The 21,164-nt window shown below is 45.9% G+C and overlaps 1 protein-coding gene and 1 pseudogene across 1 annotated transcript in view; both read left to right on the top strand.

Annotated features, from left to right (window-relative positions):
* Positions 1 to 21,164, top strand: part of LOC124605342 (protein FAM135A) — a 600,028-nt gene that overhangs the window by 38,168 nt on the left and 540,696 nt on the right. The window lies entirely within an intron of this gene.
* LOC124607729 lies at positions 11,050 to 11,168 on the top strand (annotated as a pseudogene).

Raw genomic sequence — 21,164 nt, 5'->3', positions numbered from 1 at the left:
ATCTTCGTAACGCTTTCGCGATTACTAAACGATCCTGTAACGAAGCCCGCTGCTCCCCGTTGGATCTTCTCTATCTCTTCTATCAACCCTATCTGGTAAGGGTTCCACACTGCTGAGCAGTATTCAAGCAGTGGGCGAACAAGCGTACTGTAACCTACATCCTTTGTTTTCGGATTGCATTTCCTTAGGATTCTTCCAATGAATCTCAGTCTGGCATGTGCTTTACCGACGATCAACTTTATATGATCATTCCATTTTAAATCACTCCAAATGCCTACTGCCAGATAATTTATGGAATTAACTGCTTCCAGTTGCTGACCTGCTATATTGTAGCTAAATGATAAAGGATCTTTCTTTCTATGTATTCGCAGCACATTACACTTGTCTACATTGACATTCAATTGCCATTCCCTGCACCATGCGTCAATTCGCTGCAGATCCTCCTGCATTTCAGTACAATTTTCCATTTTTACGACCTCTCGATATACCACAGCATCATCCGCAAAAAGCTTCAGTGAACTTCCGATGTCATCCACAAGGTCATTTATGTATATTGTGAGTAGCAACTGTCCTACGACACTCCCCTGCGGCACACTTGAAATCACTCTTACTTCGGAAGTCTTCTCTCCATTGAGAATGACATGCTGCGCTCTGTTATATAGGAACTCTTCAATCCAGTCACAAAATTGGTCTGATAGTCCATATGCTCTTACTTTGTTCATTAAACGATTGTGGGGAACTGTTTCAAACGCCTTGCGGAAGTCAAGAAACACGGCATCTACCTGGGAACCCGTGTCTATGGCCCTCTGAGTCTCGTGGACGAATAGCGCGAGCTGGGTTTCACACGATCGTCTTTTTTGGAAACCCATGCTGATTCCTACAGAGTAGATTTCTGGTCTCCAGAAAAGTCATTTTACTCGAACATAATACGTGTTCCAAAATTCTGCAACTGATCGACGTTAGAGACATAGGTCTATAGTTCCGCACATCTGTTCGACGTCCCTTCTTGAAAACGGGGATGACCTGTGCCCTTTTCCAATCCTTTGGTACGCTACGCTCTGCTAGAGACCTACGGTACACCGCTGCAAGAAGGGGGCAAGTTCGTTCGCATACTCCGTGTAAAATCGAACTGCTATCCCATCAGGTCCAGCGGCATTTCCTCTTTTGAGGGATTTTAATTGTTTGTCTATCCCTCTGTCGCCTATTTCGATATCTACCATTTTGTCATCTGTGCGACAATCTAGAGAAGGAACTACAGTGCAGTCTTCCTCTGTGAAACACTTTGGAAAAAGACATTTAGTATTTCGGTCTTAGTCTGTCATTCTCTGTTTCAGTACCATTTTGGTCACAGACTGTCTGGGCATTTTGTTTTGATCTACCTACCGCTTTGACATAGGACCAAAATTTCTTAGGATATTCTGCCAAGTCAGAACATAGAACTTTACTTTCGAATGCATTGAACGCCTCTCGCATAGCCCTCCTCACACTACATTTCGCTTCGCGTAATTTTTGTTTGTCTGCAAGGCTTTGGCTATGTTTATGTTTGCTGTGAAGTTCCCTTTGCTTCCGCAGCAGTTTTCTAACTCGGTTGTTGTACCACGGTGGCTCTTTTCCATCTGTTACGATCTTGCTTGGCACATACTCATCTAATGCATATTGTACGATGGTTTTGAACTTTGTCCACTGATCCTTAATAATATCTGTACTTGAGACAAAACTTTCGTGTTGAGCCGTCAAGTACTCAGAAATCTGCTTTTTGTCACTTTTGCTAAACAGAAAAATCTTCCTACTTTTTTTAAATATTTCTATGCGGCCACTGTTACAGTACGCATGGTTTCCTCCTAGAGGCTGGTACTGTTCTTCATACGCCTGCCCTAGCGCCCTCTCCTGCCATAGTAATTGGTAGTGTTGTCAGATTCACTTCTCTTGCTGACTCACCTTGTAGTGGATGTGATACAGCGTTGTACGCAATGGTTCCGTTTTCGATTCGAGATCTTGCCGACATGGCGTTTACTTACGGAAGGCAAATGGCAAAGGGCGGCGGACAGCAAGGTTGTACCAGGAGACCTAGCCCCGCCGACAACCACCACAGCATTCACTGTTTGCTGCAGTGTTTCACTGTTTGTCTGTACAGTGACGTTTCAGGAAGCAGGAAATCATGAACAATGTATTGGAAATGTTCGGACATCAGACGTGGAGGAAAATGTGATGAACACTGCGGAAGGCGACCAGGCAGTTGGCCCACCAGTACAGGGTAAGCAAGACGACCGTGTTGACCATTCTCCATGGCAACTGTTACTACCCTTATCACTTATATCGTGTGCAGGGTTTGCTAGCGACAGACCTTCCACATCGGGAACAGTTTTGTCGCTGGTTTCTTCACCAGGCAACCACGATTCCGGGATCTGTGTTATTCACCCTATTCACAGATGAGGCCACCTGTACGCAGAGTGGTACCTTCAGCTTTCGTAACAGTCATCTGTGGGATAGTGTGCAGAACCCCCATGGTATGGTGACAGCGAATCATCAGCATCGGTGCAGCCGGAATATGTGGGCACTGATAATTCGCGATCTTTATTTTGGGATCAGCCACGTCGCCTAACAGGGCGGAACTATCGGCTTTTCTTGCGGGTGACGTTGCCTGTCTTGTTCGAAGTAGTGCCGTTGACGATTTAAAGAGTTTCGTGGCTGCTACATGATGATGCTACAGCTCATTTCGCCGTTTACGTCCGGACGCATCTCACGCGTTTTTTTTTTTTTTTTTTTTTTCCTGGTCAAGTATCGTGCATGCAGAGCCCATTCTAGATGTAGAGACACTGGAGCAGCGTATTCATGCTGCCTTCGACTCTGTTCGGATGCAGCCTGGCCGATGTGAAAGTATGAGACATGGCTTCTACGGCGCGTACACGCATTCGTTAAGGCACGTGGAAACCATTTTCAACACATACTGTAACTGTAGCTGCACGGTACAGCTCGTATTATACCGCAGTCTCTGTAACAATGTGTGATTCGATAAATGGTCTCTTGCATGGAAACCATGTATTTTCGGACAAAAGTTCATTAGGCCTTTCTTTTCCGTATCCTCTCTTCGATCAATCCCTAGAGTTTGTACATGGTGGAAAAAATTACGCTGTATCTGTTTTACTGCTTATTGTCCAGAGGCACTATTACCAACATCGCAACAACAACCACTACCTCTACCACCACACCGACCGAGGTGGCGCAGTGGCTAGCACACTGGACTCGCATTCGGGAGGACGACGGTTCAATCCCGCGTCCGGCCATCCTCATTTAGGTTTTCCGTGATTTCCCCAAATCGCTTTAGGCAAATGCCGGGATGGCTCCTGTGAATGGTCATGGCCGATTTCCTTCCCCTTTCTTTTTCTTTCTTTTGCTTGCGCCGTTTTTCCCGCGGATACGCAGGGTCGGCGTGGTTAATCGGATGTGGCAATGTCAGTTGAAGGGGTGGCCGGATGCCCTTCCTGCCGCCTCCCCGTACCCCCCAGGAAGGAATGGGTGTACCCCAACTGTGTGCGACTAGTGGAATCCATGGAATAGTGAGAAAGTGTTCAGATGTCTGCGAGTCGCGTAACTGAGGCGGGACGTGGGGACCAGCCCGGTATTCACCTAGGGGGATGTGGAAAACCGCCTAAAAACCACATCCAAGCTGGCCGGCACACCGGCCCTCGTCGTTACTCCGCCGGGCGGATTCGATCCGGGGCCGGCGCGCCTACCCGAGTCCAGGAAGCAGCGCGTTCGCGCGCTTTTTTCTTTTTTTCTTTTTAATCTCATTTTGTTCGTTTTCGTTCGTTGTATTTGCTCGGTGCGGACGACGCGAGACACCCGTCTATGTTCGTTGTTGCTCGATTAACTCAGTTTTTTTTTTTTTTTTATTACAGAGGGCAGCTAACCTTCTGACCGAACACGCTGACCTACCTTGCCGGCTCGCGCTCGGCTAACCTGGCGGGTCGGCCGATTTCCTTCCCCATCCTTCCCTTCTCCGTCTCTAATGACCTCGTTGTGGATAGGACGTTAAACACTAATCTCCTCCACCACTACTTCTACCACTAATACTACTACTAGTAGTACTACTATTTTATTTTTCTCCCAAACAGCTGCATGCTGCTGCCTGAGGAACAACTTCATGGTTTTCACCCGAAGCAGTACTCACATCTGAAAAGAAATCGTCGTCTCAGCTACAGTTCAGTAACAACTGACTGAAAAGTATACTCTCTTGTTTCGTGCTCCTTTTTTATGTAGATTCCGATTTTCTATGCGGACAGTATCGTGTCATATTTCTCACTGAGAAGGTTATCACATTTGTAGAGAAGCTGAGGCGATCCACATAATAGCGATAGTTCTCATTCATGATCCCTGAACATGAAATTAAACAACTAGTTATCTGTACTTTCACCAATTATTGTCTTTTAGATAATACGTATTCATTTTGTGTAGACCTTCATAGTTACACCAATTTTAAACTCGAACTCTGATGAACTGATTATTCGAAGTATCCAGTTTCTCTCGCACTTGTACGTAAGATTTCTTAGCTTAACCCGACGATAGCTGTAGGAGGAAAGTCTTACCCTGTCTCGAGGAATCTTATAAAGTTGCGCCGTTTTTCGTTGCCGGCTTGCAGGGAGTTGCCTGTTACAGAGTTTCGCAGCGCGCGCAAGAAAGTTGTCCCTGAAAAGAGACGGCGGCGGCGTAGTTAGACGAGGGCAGGTCCCGCGCGGCGCGCAGCCTCTGCCGCCCTCCAATTAGTCGCGGGCTGTCGTGAAAGCGCGGCGCGCCACTCGCTTCCGCCCCGGAGACCGTTCCTCGCCCGATTCCCTAAACACCGCCACACCGGCACGCAGCTCCGCGGAACACACAGTGCCGCCGGCGGTTGAAGCCCGGCCGTGCAGAACCAAGAGCAAGAGTCACTTTTAGTTGCAGCGCTGATACACTGTCTGATCAAAAATATCCCGACATGTCTACGTGATGCCGAACTGGCCACCAGAGCTCACGGGAGAAGTACCTGTCAGTATAAAAGGAGGCTGGGAGTATTGTGTTGCCGCGCGGTTTGAGGCGCCATGTCACGGATTGCGCGGCTACTGCCGCCGGAGGTTCGAGTCCTCCCTCGAGCAAAGGTAGATGTGTTGTTATTAGCATAACTTACACTACTGGCCATTACAATTGCTACACCACCAAGGTGACGTGCCACAGACGCGAAATTTAACCGACAGGAAGAAGATGCTGTGATATGCAAATGATTAGCCTTTCAGAGCATTCACACAACGTAGGCGCCGGTGGCGACACCTACAACGTGCTCACATGAGGAAACCTTCAAACCGATTTCTCACTCACAAAAAAACAGCAGTTGACCGGCGTTGCCTGGTGAAACGTTGTTGTGATGCCTCGTGTACGGAGGAGAAATGCGTACCATCACGTTTCCGACTTCGGTAGAAGTCGGATTGTAGTCTATCACCAAAGTGTGCCGGCAAGGATCAATCTGTTGCCCCATCTTTTGGGATATCGCCTTTGAACCCCTCCTACATCAACTGGATAGGGATAACCGTGCGAACACGGCGATAGCATCCGCCGGTGACCTTCTGTTGGTGGTCTCTGCGGACTCAAGAGCGCAACTCGAACGCCGGTCAACACAGCTACTCTCAAGCATCGGTCAGTGGTGCCAGCGTTATAAACTTCAGATGGCTCTACACAAAAGTTTATACAGGGTGTAAATTTTAAGTTGACAAATCAGAATAACTGGAAAAATAAGCTTTACACGAAAAAAATGTGTAGAATCTGAAGTTAAGTATTTTCGAGGGGGACATCTGCTGGTGCTACAATTAGCCCGCTACGCCAGCCTCCTGGGGGTGGGGCGGGAGGCAACTTTAAAATTTCAAATGGGAACCCCCCGTTTTTTATTCCAGAATCAGATTCTACGTACACTTTGTCTTAAACATTTCTTTTGATTCTTGGTAGTTCAAGACAATCCATGTTCTCATTTTTGCTTGCGAAATCGTTATGGATAAATAAAAGATACTTATTTACTTCGTAAATTTTGATTCGCTAAAACTAAAAAATAATCAACAATAAAACGAAACCAATCGTTCCTTTTCAGGACCACGAAATCTTAGAGGGGAATACGTTGATCTTTAGTTAGCAAGTGGGTTAGTCTCTTCCTCAGTCTTTTACTTTGTTTACTCTGAGTTAAAGAGTTTACTCGTTAGTAAGTAGGATGTTTGGTTAGTTAGTTAGCTAGTCAGATGATTCGTTTGTTAATTAAAAGTTCTGTGGCCTCATGACCACGAAACAAACAAAACTTATCCGAATCTGCGGAAAAATTAATATTTGGGTCAACATCTGTAAAACTCAAATTCCTCTCTCTCAAACCCCATCCTATGGGGTGAGAGGGAGAGTTTGTTTCAGCGAATCAAAATTTACGAAGTAAATAAGTATTTTTTATTTATCCGTAACCATTTTCCAAGCAAAATTGAGAACATGGATTTTCTTGAATTACAGTGCCAACTACCAAGAATCAAAACAAATGTTTAAGACAAAATGTACGTAGTTTTGTACGTAGAATCTGATTCTGCAATAAAAAATAGGGATTCTCATTTGAAATTTTAAACTTGCCTCCCGCCCCACACCCAGGGGGCTGGAGTGGTGGGCTAATTTTACCACCAGCAGATGTTCCCCACGAAAGTAATCAACTTTGGATTCTACACATTTCTTCGTGTGAAGCGTATTTTTAGAGTTATTCTGGTTTGTCAACTTAAAATTTACGCCCTGTATACTACTCAAAGAAACACTACAAAATAATCCAACCCTAAAACTACACGACATTAGCACATGCAGACAACGGAAAACACGATATCTTGGTGTGCAACTGGACAAACGACTGTCCTTTGACGAACACACCAGAACAACGATTGACAGGGCGCCCACGATCATGCACAAGTTGGCCAGACTCAACACAACACACTTCAGGGTACCATTACACACACTGAGAACTTACCACTGTGCGCTCTTCGAGTCTGTCGTCTGTTTTGCAGCCACTGCATGGGCCCACCGAGTACGTCTGGTGACGAATCGGAACATCGTGCGGCGAGGGCAGAGAAGTGCTCTGGTAGGGCTGCCAGGAGCAGTCGATACCACGTCAATGGAATCCCTCTGCGTTGTGCTTGGAACCTTCCCTATCGACATAATCATTCGATTTCGGGCCGCAATGTACTGGCTGAGGAAGGGGAGACAGGAGAAGGTAATCGAATTACCGGACAGGACATTACCGAGAAGCGACAACTCGTTAAATGGCAGGTGGATACCTGGCAAAGGGAATGGGAGTTGAGCGGTAAGGGTCGCAGGGTATATCAGTTCCTCCCGGGCATCAGGGAACGTCTGAGACTGAGCCATATCGATCGCAGTCGTGGAATTGTTCACTTTCTGACAGGTCACGGCCCTTACCCTGCTCACTCACACCGCGTAGGCCGCAGCCAGAGTGTTGCTCGCACATGTGGGGAACATGGATGCGCAGAACACATACTTTTTCACTGTCGCCGATACAGAGCAACACACCAGACATAAACGCAGTAAAGTGACATGATACAGGCAATAAGAGACAAAGACGACTGGGAGATAGTAAATAAAATTGCAGACACGGCCGTATAACAGAACACTGCAACACACACGAAGCACGTAAGACAGCAGTTCCACTTTGTACACCAGTACAGACAGCAGCGCCGAAATACACACTCACGCAAAGAGCGAACACTTTCACCAACACGTACCACAGACAACCTTACAAAACATCTTAAATAATTAAACTGTATCAGAATAAACGCAATCAACCCTGTAAACCTGTTCTAGCTTAAATATAAACAGCAGGCATATCTATCCCGCCGTCATTATACCGCTGTTGGGATGTAACATTCGTAACTGAACACTTAGTGTATAAGCAACATAAGAGGTAAAATTCGAGACACACAATATAGGAACTCAAGGTTAATTCATAACCGCACCAAATAACATACGTTACACACACACCACTGTGCTTTCCACAATGACATAATAGTTATAGTGTTTTTGTAAATAGTGTTTAGAAATACTAATTCGTAAATTAAAACTGTAGCGAGCCAGGACTGCAAGGATCGAAGTAGATCTGAGCCTTTCAGACAGGCTGGCTCAGGTAGAGTAACATATCTCTCTCTCTCTCTCTCTCTCTCTATCACTATCCAAGTCTTTCCTATCATCATAGCTTCTTAAAATTTCTTGTGTTTTTTCTTTCAATTTCTGATGTATTTTTAATTTATTATTACTTCCAATGTAATTGCTGAAAACAATAATTGCTGTTTGTAATATGGAATATGTTTTGTAATCTACCTGAAAAGCTGTAAAATGAACGACCTGTTATAAAATGTAAGGCAACAGGTCTCTAAATGAGCAATAAATCGAATCAAATCAATCCCCATGTGCTACTTCTCATGCGACAATACCGTGGTACCATTTTTCAACGGGTCAGTGTTCGTCCACAGGTGGCACTTGGGTCTGTGAACTGTCTGCGTGATGTTGAGGTACTCTCGTGTCCATCAAGACCCCCAAATCTCCCCGTGACAGAACAGGATGTCAAGTCAAACACCTTCTAGCCGTCTAATTTCCAACCTTGTTTTGTTTGGCTAGCAGTTTCGGCGATTTACTGCGCCATCTTCAGGCCCCTGACCGACGTGTAGTAAGATTTCACCTCGGTTTTTGGTCAAAATAGGGGCCAGCATTGGAACACTGGTATCTGTAGATACGAGACATGTCTGGGACCAGCTCGGACGTAAACTCCGTCCTAGTCCCAGAATCCACGATATCGAGGACCATTTACGACAGTTGTGGCCCACGTTGCCTCAGGAGAGGGTAGAACGGCTTTATCACTCTGGCTCTGAGCACTATGGTACTTAACATCTACGGTCATCAGTCCCCTAGAACTTAGAACTACTTAAACCTAACTAACCTAAGGACATCACACAACACCCAGTCATCACGAGGCAGGGAAAATCCCTGACCCCGCTGGGAATCGAACCCGGGCGTGGGAAGCGAGAACGCTACCGCACGACCACGAGCTGCGAACGGCTTTATCACTCTTCTCAATCGAATCAGACTAGACCACATGGTCTGCAGCGTCATACTGATAAGTGACGAGAGAGAGAGAGAGAGAGAGAGAGAGAGAGAGAGAGAGAGAGAGAGAGAGAGAGAAGTCACGGCGCGTGGCACTGCAGGTCTTAACGAGTGCCAGCACCCGTCTCTGGTGAGGAGCGAGTAACTACGAGGTGCATTCAAGTTCTAAGGCCTCCGATTTTTTTCTCCGGACTGGAAAGAGATAGAAACATGCTTATTGTTTTAAAATGAGGCCGTGTTCATTGTCAATACGTCCCAGAGATGGCAGCACCGTACGGCAGATGGAATTTTACTGCCAGCGGCGAGAATGAGAACTGTTTTAAATACTTAAAATGGCGACGTTTTCCTTACTTGAACAGCGTGCAATCATTCGTTTTCTGAATTTGCGTGGTGTGAAACCAATTGAAATTCATCGACAGTTGAAGGAGACATGTGGTGATGGAGTTATGGATGTGTCGAAAGTGTGTTCGTGTGTGCGACAGTTTAATGAAGGCAGAACATCGTGTGACAACAAACCGAAACAACCTCGGGCTCGCACAAGCCGGTCTGACGACACGATCGAGAAAGTGGAGAGAATTGTTTTGGGGGATCGCCGAATGACTGTTGAACAGATCGCCTCCAGAGTTGGCATTTCTGTGGGTTATATGCACACAATCCTGCATGACGACCTGAAAATGCGAAAAGTGTTATCCAGGTGGGTGCCACGAATGCTGACGGACGACCACACGGCTGCCCGTGTGGCACGTTGCCAAGCAATGTTGACGCACAACGACAGCACGAATGGGATTTCTTTTCATCGGTTGTGACAATGGATGAGATGTGGATGCCATTTTTCAATCCAGAAACAAAGCGCCAGTCAGCTCAATGGAAGCGCACAGATTCACCGCCACCAAAAAAATTTCGGGTAACCGCCAGTGCTGAAAAAATGATGGTGTCCATGTTCTGGGACAGCGAGGGCGTAATCCTTACCCATTGCGTTCAAATGGGCACTACGGTAACAGGTGCATCCTACGAAAATTTTTTGAAGAACAAATTCCTTCCTGCACTGCAACAAAAACGTCCGGGAAGGGCTGCGTGTGTGCTGTTTCACCAAGACAACGCACCCGCACATCGAGCTAAGGTTACGCAACAGTTTCTTTGTGATAACAACTTTGAAGTGATTCCTCATGCTCCCTACTCACCTGACCTGGCTCCTAGTGACTTTTGGCTTTTTCCAACAATGAAAGACACTCTCCGTGGCCGCACATTCACCAGCAGTGCTGCTATTGCCTCAGCGATTTTCCAATGGTCAAAATAGACTCCTAAAGAAGCCTTTGCCTCTGCCATGGAATCATGGCGTCAGCGTTGTGAAAAATGTGTACGTCTGCAGGGCGATTACGTCGAGAAGTAACGCCAGTTTCATCGATTTCGGGTGAGTAGTTAATTAGAAAAAAAATCGGAGGCCTTAGAACTTGAATGCACCTCGTATTTCAGAGGAGTTAAGTAATTTTTGTCTGCGTGTCTAAATTCGTGCATATTCTCGATAGCACATGACAAAATTATGACCTTTAGTGGGTACCTTGTCAGTTAAATATTGATTTCCCGTGGGCCCTGCAAGGAGCCGAGTATTCCCGAAGTGTGTCGGGCAAGCCGACTAGTGTGGCGTCACAAGTTCGTCGCAGGGACCGTATATCTCGTTGGCCCGGATAAGTGAGCTCATACTGCCGAGTCCATTATAAAGTTCGCTGGATTTTGTAATCACTGACGAATATCACACACCCTACAAGCCGCAAAGTTTCATGTCGTTTTCACTTACTCTTCTGGGTGCTTCCCTGTTTCTCTGTCAGTGTATATTGTTTCGTTTGCATATTACAACTCGTTTATCCTGGCACCTTGTAAAATCTAATCCTCTGCACAGAGCAGGGGAACGGCCTTGCCGCAGTGGATACACCGGTTTCCCGTGAGATCACCGAAGTTAAGCGCTGTCGGGCGTGGTCGGCACTTGGATGGGTGACCATCCGGGCCGCCATGCGCTGTTGCCATTTTTCGGGGTGCACTCAGCCTCGTGATGCCAATTGAGGAGCTACTCGACCGAATAGTAGCGGCTTCGGTCAAGAATACCATCATAACGACCGGGAGAGCGGTGTGCTGACCCCACGCCCCTCCTATCCGCATCCTCCACTGAGGATGACACGGCCGTCGGATAGTCCCGATAAGCCACTTGTGGCCTGTAGACGGAGTATGCACAGAGCAGTTTTTCTGTTGTCTTACTAACTGCAACTTTCAGTTCGGTGCTACAAAAACTGCGAATTGTGTATTTGCATATTGTTCATAATATTGCAGAAATTGCCGCCTGTCCACTGGAATATTTTTTTGTATGCGCTTTGCTGCTTCTTCGTTTAGATTAAATTGTTGAATTCCTCCCACCTCAGAACTGCCTCTCTCCTGGCGTCTTCTTGCTGGACTTTAACATTTTGCTTGCACGTTCGGTAATCTTTTCCATCAATACTGTCGCTTTTTCCTCCTCGTCCTCCTCCTCCTCCACATTGTCAGTAAACTTAATATCGTAAACCGCAAACGGTGTCAATTTCCCGCAAAAGCGTTTTCAGGGATCACACTCGGTGCTTGAACTACGAGATAACCTCGCGCACTGCTGTGGCTTGGAACGTGGCTCTAAAGTCACGTGACAAATTTAGTTCCCGCTACTGCCTGTCCTTAGTTCGTTTTGTGGAGTAATAACAGTTATTGTGATGGAGATTGATTTTGTGCACGGTTACCTGTCTATCCATTGTTACAATGTGATAGTCGACGTCAAACTGTCAGTCAGTCATAATGCCACGGCAGTATCCAAGTAATAACGGTACGAAAAAAACAGTTCTGTGGCTGCGAAACTTCGTTGATTCTGTCCTCACGATCTGGCCACAATTAATTTCTTTGACATCGCGCGTCTTGTCAATTGTATTCGACTCTCACACCGACGGTCAGTACGTGCTGTGACGACATTCTAGCCACGCGATATGCTGAACTATTCAATTCACTGTGGTTACCAGAGCGCTCTGCTTCCAACACAGCTATCACTAATAGAACTGTTTACGTATCTGCCAGATGTAGAAGTATGAAACTGGAGTTTCCCCGTAGACTGTGCTAGCCGCCAGTTTGGGGCCCCTGAGACCGCGTCCGCAGCGCCATCTGCATCCTGTAACGGCTGACGACGAATGTCAACACACAGTAATCAAAGTTCCATACATCGGTATCTGCTTCAAACCCGTAAACACGTAGAGTTCTGTGCCTGCGCACTACGACTTGCGGACAGCATTGGTTTTCTGTTATCATCTGGAGAAAACTGCTGCAGAATTGCATCGAACGCTTGTCGAAGCTTTCGGCGAACACGCTCTTGGGAAAACACTGTTTCGAGTGGTCAAAAAAATTTCAAAAGTGTTGATTTTGACGCGAGAAACGACGAGCGTGGAAAACATCGAAAAAGTTCGAAGACAACGAATTGCAGGCCTTATTGGATGAAGATGGTACTCACTCAATAGGAACTCACGTAACAATTGAATGTGACACAGGAAGCCGTTTATCTTCGGCTGAAAGCTATGGGAAAGGTGCAGAAAGGGGGAAAATGGGTTCCGCATGAACTGAAAAAAAGATAGCAAGCAAATAGAAAGACCAGTTGTGAAATGCTCAAAAATGGCTCTGAGCACTATGGGACTTAACTTCGGAGGTCATCAGTCCCCTAGAACTTAGAACTACTTAAACCTAACTAACCTAAGGACATCACACACGTCCATGCCCGAGGCAGGATTCGAACCTGCGACTGTAGTGGTCACGCAGACCCAGACTGTAGCGCCTAGAACCGCTAGGCCACCCCGGCCGGCGCAACAGTCATATTGCTTCATGATAATGCCCCATCACACACAGAAAAAGGCGTCAGGGAAATGATTGAGGCGTTCACTTAGGAAATACACTACTGGCCATTAAAATTGCTACACCACAAAGATGACGTGCTACAGACGCGAAATTTAATCGACAGGAAGAAGATGCTGTGACATGCGAATGATTAGCTTTTCAGAGTATTCACACAAGCTTGGCGCCGGTGTCGACACCTACAACGTGCTGACATGAGTTAACTTTCCAACCGATTTCTCATACACAAACAGCAGTTGACCGGCGTTGCCTGGTGAAACGTTGTTGTGATGGCTCTTGTAAGGAGGAGAAATGCGTACCATCACGTTTCCGACTTCGGTAAAAGTCGGATTGTAGCCTATCGCGATTGCGGTTTATCGTATCGCGCTATTGCTGCTCGCTTTGGTCGAGGTCCAATGACTGTTAGCAGAACATGGAATCGGTGGGTTCAGGAAGGTTATACGGAACGCCGTGCTGGATCCTAACGGCCTCATATCACTAGCAGTCGAGATGACAGGTATCTTATCCGCATGGCTGTAACGGATCGTGCAGCCACGTCTCGATCTCTGAGTCAAGAGACGGGGACGTTTGAAAGACAACAACCATATGCACGAACAGTTCGACGACGTTTGCAGCAGCATGGACGATCAGCTCGGAGACCATGGCTGCGGTTACCCTTGACGCTGCATCGCAGACAGGAGCGCCTGCGATGGTGTACTCAACGACGAACCTGGGTGCACGAATGGCAAAACGTCATTTTTTCGGATGAATCCAGGTTCTGTTTACAGCATCATGATGGTCGCATCCGTGTTTGGCGACATCGCGGTGAACGCACATTGGAAGCGTGTATTCGTCATCGCCATACTGGCGTATCACCCGGCGTGATGGTATGGGGTGCCATTGGTTACACCTCTCGGTCACCTCTTGTTCGCACTGACGGCACTCTTTACAGTGGGCGTTACATTTCAGATGTGTTACGACCCGTGGCTCTACCCTTCATTCGATCCCTGCGAAACCCTACATTTCAGTAGGATAATGCACGACCGCATGTTGGAGGTCCTGTACGGGCCTTTCTGGACACAGAAAATGTTCGACTGCTGCCCTGGCCAGCACATTCTCCCGATCTCTCACCAACTGAAAACGTCTGGTCAATGGTGGCCGAGCAACTGGCTCGTCACAATACGCCAGTCACTACTCTTGATGAACTGTGGTTTCGTGTTGAAGCTGCATGGGCAGCTGTACCTGTACACGCCATCCAAGCTCTGTTTAACTCAATGCCCAGGCGTATCAAGGCCGGTATTACGGCCAGAGGTGGTTGTCCTGGGTACTTCTTTCTCAGGATGTATGCACCCAAATTGCGTGAAAATGTAATCACATGTCAGTTCTAGTATAATATATTTGTCCTATGAATACCCGTTTATCATCTGCATTTCTTCTTGGTGTAGCAACTTTAATGGCCAGTAGTGTACTAGAATATGCGGCTTATTCTCCAGACTTGGCTCCGTCCGATTATCATCTGCTTGCATCACTGGGACATGCTGTCGCTGAACAACGCCTCAGTTTGTATGAAAATGTGCGAAAATGGCTCGCTGATGGGTTAGCTTCAGAAGAAGAACTGTTTTCTTTGGCGTGGCATTCATAGCCTGTCGAAGAGGTGGGAGAAATATATAAACAGCAGTGGAGACTATTTTGAATAAAATATTGTTTATTAGTTTCAAACAACAGACGTGTAATTATTGCAACCAAATTCCGGTTTCATACGTGTACACCTGGTATATGTTGACCAAAAACTCATCTGTAGAAATGAAGAGGGTTCCGAAAACAACGACCCTGCTGAAACCCGGCTCGCTCTGTTTGTGGGCGAGATACAGGAGATAGTAAATACTGACGCCCAAATTGATGCCGTGTTCCTTGACTTCCAGAAAGCGTTTGATCCATTTCCGCGGTGCCGCCTAGTGAACAACAATACGAGCGTACGAAATATCGGACAGACTGTGTTTCTGTATCGAACAGTTTGTAGCAAACAGAAAGCGACGTGTCATTCTCCCACGTCTGGAGAGTGACGCAGGTCCATTACTGTGGAAAATATGTATAAATTACCTGATGCATGAGACAACAAATGTAATGTATTGCGCCTAGATAGCCACAACCACCCACTATTGTATTATTACACAATAGCTGCTAACAAACAGTGAAAGAGGTCGCGTCCTTATGTAGGAAGTGATCTAAAGAGGAACGACAACATAAAACTAACAACAGGTGAGGCATATGCAAGAGATTCCTTGGAAGCATCCTTCGGAAACATAATCAGCTCATAAGATCGTAGCTTACAAAACACTCGTTCGACCAGTACTTAAGTATTGCTCGTCAGAGTGGGATCCGTACCAGATAGGACTGACAGAGGAAATAGAAAAGATCCAAAGAAGAGCGGCGCGTTTCGTTACCGTTTCATTTAGCAAGCTTTCAGAGAAGATCCAAAGAAGAGCGGCGCGTTTCGTTACCGTTTCATTAAGCAAGCATGAAAGCGTCACAGATGCTAACTACAGTGGCAGAGATGCGTTCTGCATCGTGGTGTGGTTTATTGCTAAAGTACCAAGAGCATAATTGGTTACTCCTGCGTGTATCTTGCAGAATATAGATATATATGTTGCAAAGCTTTCTCTCTATTGCTGAGAAAAGAGCTGGTGCAGCTTAAACGCACAGGGAGTAACACTGCTTAGCAAGGCGAACCATATGCCTAGCAGCAGCCGGTCGCATGACTAATTAGACAGGCACGCTCCAATTATACTAGCGCGCGTTACTACGACAGTCGAAGCTTGCTATTCAGGAAATTAAATTTGTTGGTGATAAGGAGAAAGCAGGGATAGTACAGACGGAAAGACGATGGAGCTTACAAGCAAAATGTAAAAACTGAGCAAGTCGTGGTGTGCAGATTACAGCAAGAGGGACGCGGTGTTGAGATGAAAGGAACAGAAGTAAGTATTTATCTCGAAGGAGAAGCACGGAAGTGAAAACCATACACATGCCTTAGCGATGTGGATAAATGAATTATTTGGCAGCAATTTGTGCGATATTGTGAACAATACAAGGAAACATCAACCTTGCAGAACTTCATAGCTTACGTCGTACTGGACTTCAAAGAAAGCAAAACGAACTCAGGGTTACTGTTGGAGATAGCGATCGGAGAATGGACTGAATGGTGATGTGGTTTAAAATGCCCGACATCTTACCTAAACTCGTCGATCCTACTTACCTTTCTTTCAGAATATGTCGCCTAGATTAATTCACTTATCTCTTAAAATGTTTGCATCCTGCGAAATAACACGACAATATAGTGTGTGAGATCGCAGGCTCTAGCATGCTGAGATTTATGGAGTCAATCCCACAGCAAAATGTTTTCTTCTCTCTTTTTTTGTCTTCTTTCTATATTTCCGTGGCTGGTTTCGGCGGAGGTTCGAGTCCTCCCTCGGGCATGTGTGTGTGTGTGTGTGTGTGTGTGTGTGTGTGTGTGTGTGTGTGTGTGTGTGTGTCCTTAGGATAATTTAGGTTAAATAGTGTGTAAGCTTAGGGACTGATGACCTTAGCAGTAAGTCCCATAAGATTCCACACACATTTGAAACATTTTTTTTCTCTATTTTCACTTTGGACGGCAGTTGATAATCGCCTTCATACAAACATACATCCCAAAGAGATAAAATAAGTTGATTAATCAATACGTAGCGGCGCATACAACGTTTTGTTATGTTACAATTTACTGTTATTCTTAGAGTGATAGTCACACACAAAGATCAGTAAGAAATATTTCTCCCACCGTGAACATTATATCAAGGGTATTTTGTCACTGCGGCATTTAATTTTCAGTAAACTTAAGGGAAAACTAACATCATGAGCAGTCTACGGTATTGGTTTCTCTTATTACTTTGCAGACATAAACCACCTGCTACTTTAAATTCGGCGGTATTCGTCCTTACTTTCGGTCGTATACACCCGCCGCTAAACTGTGACACCAACAAAAATAGATTGTTGTTCGACTAGTGTCGAATCTATGACGTGTAGCGCTTCTGTTTGACACTGTGAACACTCCACTATCTTACCATTGTTGATACTGTTGCTGTTGTAGTGGTTAGTAGGCAAACTGACATCGCCCGGTTATCTGGCCTGACGCTCCTGCACGAAGGTCGACCAGCGTGAACGATTGTGCTCCGCCACTTCAGGTACATCACCGTTCAGTAAGGAAAAAAAATGTTCTCTCTGCGCTGTCTATTGTTGTCTTGAACGATCGAGATGACATAATGTAAAGAACGCAAACTGCATTACATTTTCACGAAAATATCAGACTTAAGAATTGAAATGGACAGTAGCTTGTTTAGAGGTATCGTGGATTCATACATACTGTTCCGCGAACAAAGTGATATCGTCTGAATAATATTGATGTAGACACGTACTATGTTGCCGTGCTACACTTGCGAGAGTAGCGGTGTCTACGCCATTATCTTCCCCTCACGTTTCTCGAGCGTAAAACCGACGGTGTACCACACTGGCCAGGTAACCAGTTCGAAATGCCGGCAAGTAAAATACAAACTCTCGTTTGTTAACACGCTTTGTTTTAGTCCGCCTCAGTTCCGTTGATGCGCTGGCCAGTTTCGAGCAGCCACCGCCAGAGCTAACAGCGGTGTTGTTTGTACTGTGCAATCACGTTTGCAACACCCAAGTAACGCTTGAACAACCGTTAGAACGCGAAGGTTTACATTTACGAGGTGCGACAATAAAGTAATGAGACTGATTTTCTTTGCAAGATGTGGCAACCCTGAAGGCCTGTGTAGGCACAGTACCTTTGACCTTGGTATATAAGCTGATTCTAGTCCAAGCGGCACATCGATGCAGCTGCTCAGTCGCGAGTTGTACTCTAATACGTTAACACGTGTTTGTGTCTCTCGTCACGGAAATTGAACAGCATAATATTGCGCAACTGTGTGCCATTTCTTTTTGCGTTAAATTGGGTGAAAACGCGACAACAACTTACGGTAAGCTTCAGAAGGTTATTGGAGAGGTGGTTAGGTTAAGAGCTAAAGTTTTTCGTTGGCATATAATGTTTAGTGAAGGCAGAACGAATGTTGAAGATCGCAGTGGACGACCATCAACCTCACGAACGGATGTCACCTTGGCCAGGGTGCGTCAACTCGTACGATCTGATCGAAGATTATCCGTGAAAATGATTGCAGAAGAACTGAACATCAATCTAGTAACGGTTCGTCTAATAATAATTGAAGATCTTGGCAAGAGAGAGATTTGTGCAAAAATGGTCCCCAGAAATCTCGCACCACAACAGCGAGAAACACGGAAAAATGTGGCAGCCGATCTGTTTGAGCAAACGGAAACCAGTCCAGAATTATTGAGCCGTGTTATCACTGGTGATGAGAGTTGGTTTTTTCAGTACGATCCAGAGACAAAACGCCAAAGTCCGCAATGGTGCTCAAAGGGATCACCCAGACCGAAAAAAGCTCGCATGTCAAAGTCAAAAGTGAAATGCATGCTTGTGTGCTTCTTTGATTCCAAGGGAATTGTTCATAAAGAGTGGGTGCCTCCCGGACAAACAGTTAACCAATTGGACTGCAAAGAAATTTTAGAAAGACGTCGTAAAAAGAGTTCTTCGTGTCCATGCCAACAATGCTGGTAATTGGATTCTGCATCACGATAATGCGACATCCCATACTGTTCTGTCAGTACAGCAATTTCAGTACTACCACAGCCACCTTATTCACCAGATATCGCTCCGTGCGACTTTTTTCTATTTCCAAGACTCAAAACGGCGGTCAAGGGACACCATTTTCAAACAACACAAGATGTCCAAAAAGCTGTGACGAGGGTCTTGGAGGATATTACGGAAGATGAGTTCCAGAAGTGTTACCATCAATGGCAGAAGCGCTGGAAAAAGTGTGTACAGTCAGAAGGAAACTACTTTGAACAAGACAACGCTGAACTTGACACGAAGAGCTGCTAGCATGAGTTTCTTAGAAGTAAATACCTTAGGGGTTGCGAAGCAACTCAAATCGCTTGATACGGGCAAGTCTTCAGGTCCAGATTGTATACCGATTAGGTTCCTATCAGATTACGCTGATACAATAGCTCCCTACTTAGCACTCATATACAATCGCTCGCTCACCGATAGATCTGTACCTACAGATTGGAAAATTGCGCAGGTCGCACCAATGTTTAAGAAGGGTAGTAGGAGTAATCCATCGAACTACAGACCTATATCATTGACGTCGGTTTGCAGTAGGGTTTTGGAGCATATATTGTATTCAAATATTATGAATCACCTCGAAGGGAACGATCTGTTGATACGTAATCAGCATGGTTTCAGAAAACATCGTTCTTGTGCAACGCAGCTAGCTCTTTATTCGCACGAAGTAATGGCCGCTATCGACAGGGGATCTCAAGTTGATTCCGTATTTCTAGATTTCCGGAAAGCTTTTGACACCGTTCCTCACAAGCGACTTCTAATCAAGCTGCGGGCCTATGGGGTATCGTCTCAGTTGTGCGACTGGATTCGTGATTTCCTGTCAGGAAGGTCGCAGTTCGTAGTAATAGACGGCAAATCATCGAGTAAAACTGAAGTGATATCAGGTGTTTCCCAGGGAAGCGTCCTGGGATCTCTGCTGTTCCTGATCTATATAAATGACCTGGGTGACAATCTGAGCAGTTCTCTTAGGTTGTTCGCAGATGATGCTGTAATTTACCGTCTAGTAAGGTCATCCGAAGACCAGTATCGGTTGCAAACCGATTTAGAAAAGATTGCTGTATGGTGTGGCAGGTGGCAGTTGACGCTCAATAACGAAAAGTGTGAGGTGATGTACACGAGTTCCAAAAGAAATCCGTTGGAATTCGATTACTCGATAAATAGTACAATTCTTAGGGCTGTCAATTCAACTAAGTACCTGGGTGTCAAAATTACGAACAACTTCGGTTGGAAAGACCACAAAGATAATATTGTGGGGGAAGGCGAGCCAAATGTTGCGTTTCATTGGCAGGACACTTAGAAGATGCAGCAAATCCACTAAAGAGACAGCTTACACTACACTCGTTCGTCCTCTGTTAGAATATTGCTGCGCGGTGTGGGATCCTTACCAGGTGGAATTGACGGAGGACATCGAAAGGGTGCAAAAAAGGGCAGCTCGTTTTATAGAGTCACGTAATAGGGGAGAAAGTGTGGCAGATATGATACGCGAGTTGGGATGGAAGTCATTAAAGCAAAGACGTTTTTCGTCGTGGCGAGATCTATTTACGAAATTTAAGTCACCAACTTTCTCTTACGAATGCGAAAATATTTTGTTGAGCCCAACCTACATAGGTAGGAATGATCATCAAAATAAAATAAGAGAAATCAGAGCTCGAACAGAAAGATTTAGGTGTTCGTTTTTCCCGCGCGCTGTTCGGGAGTGGAATGGTAGAGAGATAGTATGATTGTGGTTCGATGAACCGTCTACCAAGCACTTAAATGTGAATTGCAGAGTAATCATGTAGATGTAGAACGGTAAGCAACATTTTTTTTACATAAGTCTCATTACTTTATTGTCGCACCTCGTACATCATTAATGAAATGTAGAATTAAATGCGTCAAAGTTGCTGGGGGGACGATTAAACCTGGGATTAGTCGCTGTACACGACGTGACGAGCTGTGACGCTATTTACATCCCGCCGGGAAGTTCATTCTCGTTGACGGCGGCCGCGCATACACGTTATTGACTGGCTGTCGGCCTCTGCGTCGCTAATGGATCTGGTGTCGGGGAGGCGCCTAAACCACAGTGACCGCACCAGGACCGGAAGCCGGGCCATCCCGTCATCAGCGGCCGCGCCTCGCCTTTCGCTGGGAAACTGACGGGCGGCTGTGGCGCGTCAAGGCTTGTATCACCGAGGGACACGCAGTGGTCGAATCCTGTGGCGTGACATCCTACTCTTTTGACGAAAGTGATCCCCGAGTACAGCGCACGGATACAGCATCGATTTTCGTCATCTATGTACCCTGCATGGTTATAACGAGAACATTAGCCGCAGAGTACTGCCTCATTAACCGAGATCGCTATCGTAAGATGCTACGGTATCCGGTTCGAACCCTGGGATAAGAAAAGACT

The sequence above is a fragment of the Schistocerca americana genome, chromosome 3 (genome assembly GCF_021461395.2).
Source record: "Schistocerca americana isolate TAMUIC-IGC-003095 chromosome 3, iqSchAmer2.1, whole genome shotgun sequence".
NCBI classification, from domain to species: Eukaryota; Metazoa; Arthropoda; class Insecta; order Orthoptera; family Acrididae; genus Schistocerca; species Schistocerca americana.
The sequence above is the reverse complement of the archived record's forward strand: the minus strand, read 5'-3'. Positions and strand labels throughout refer to the sequence as shown.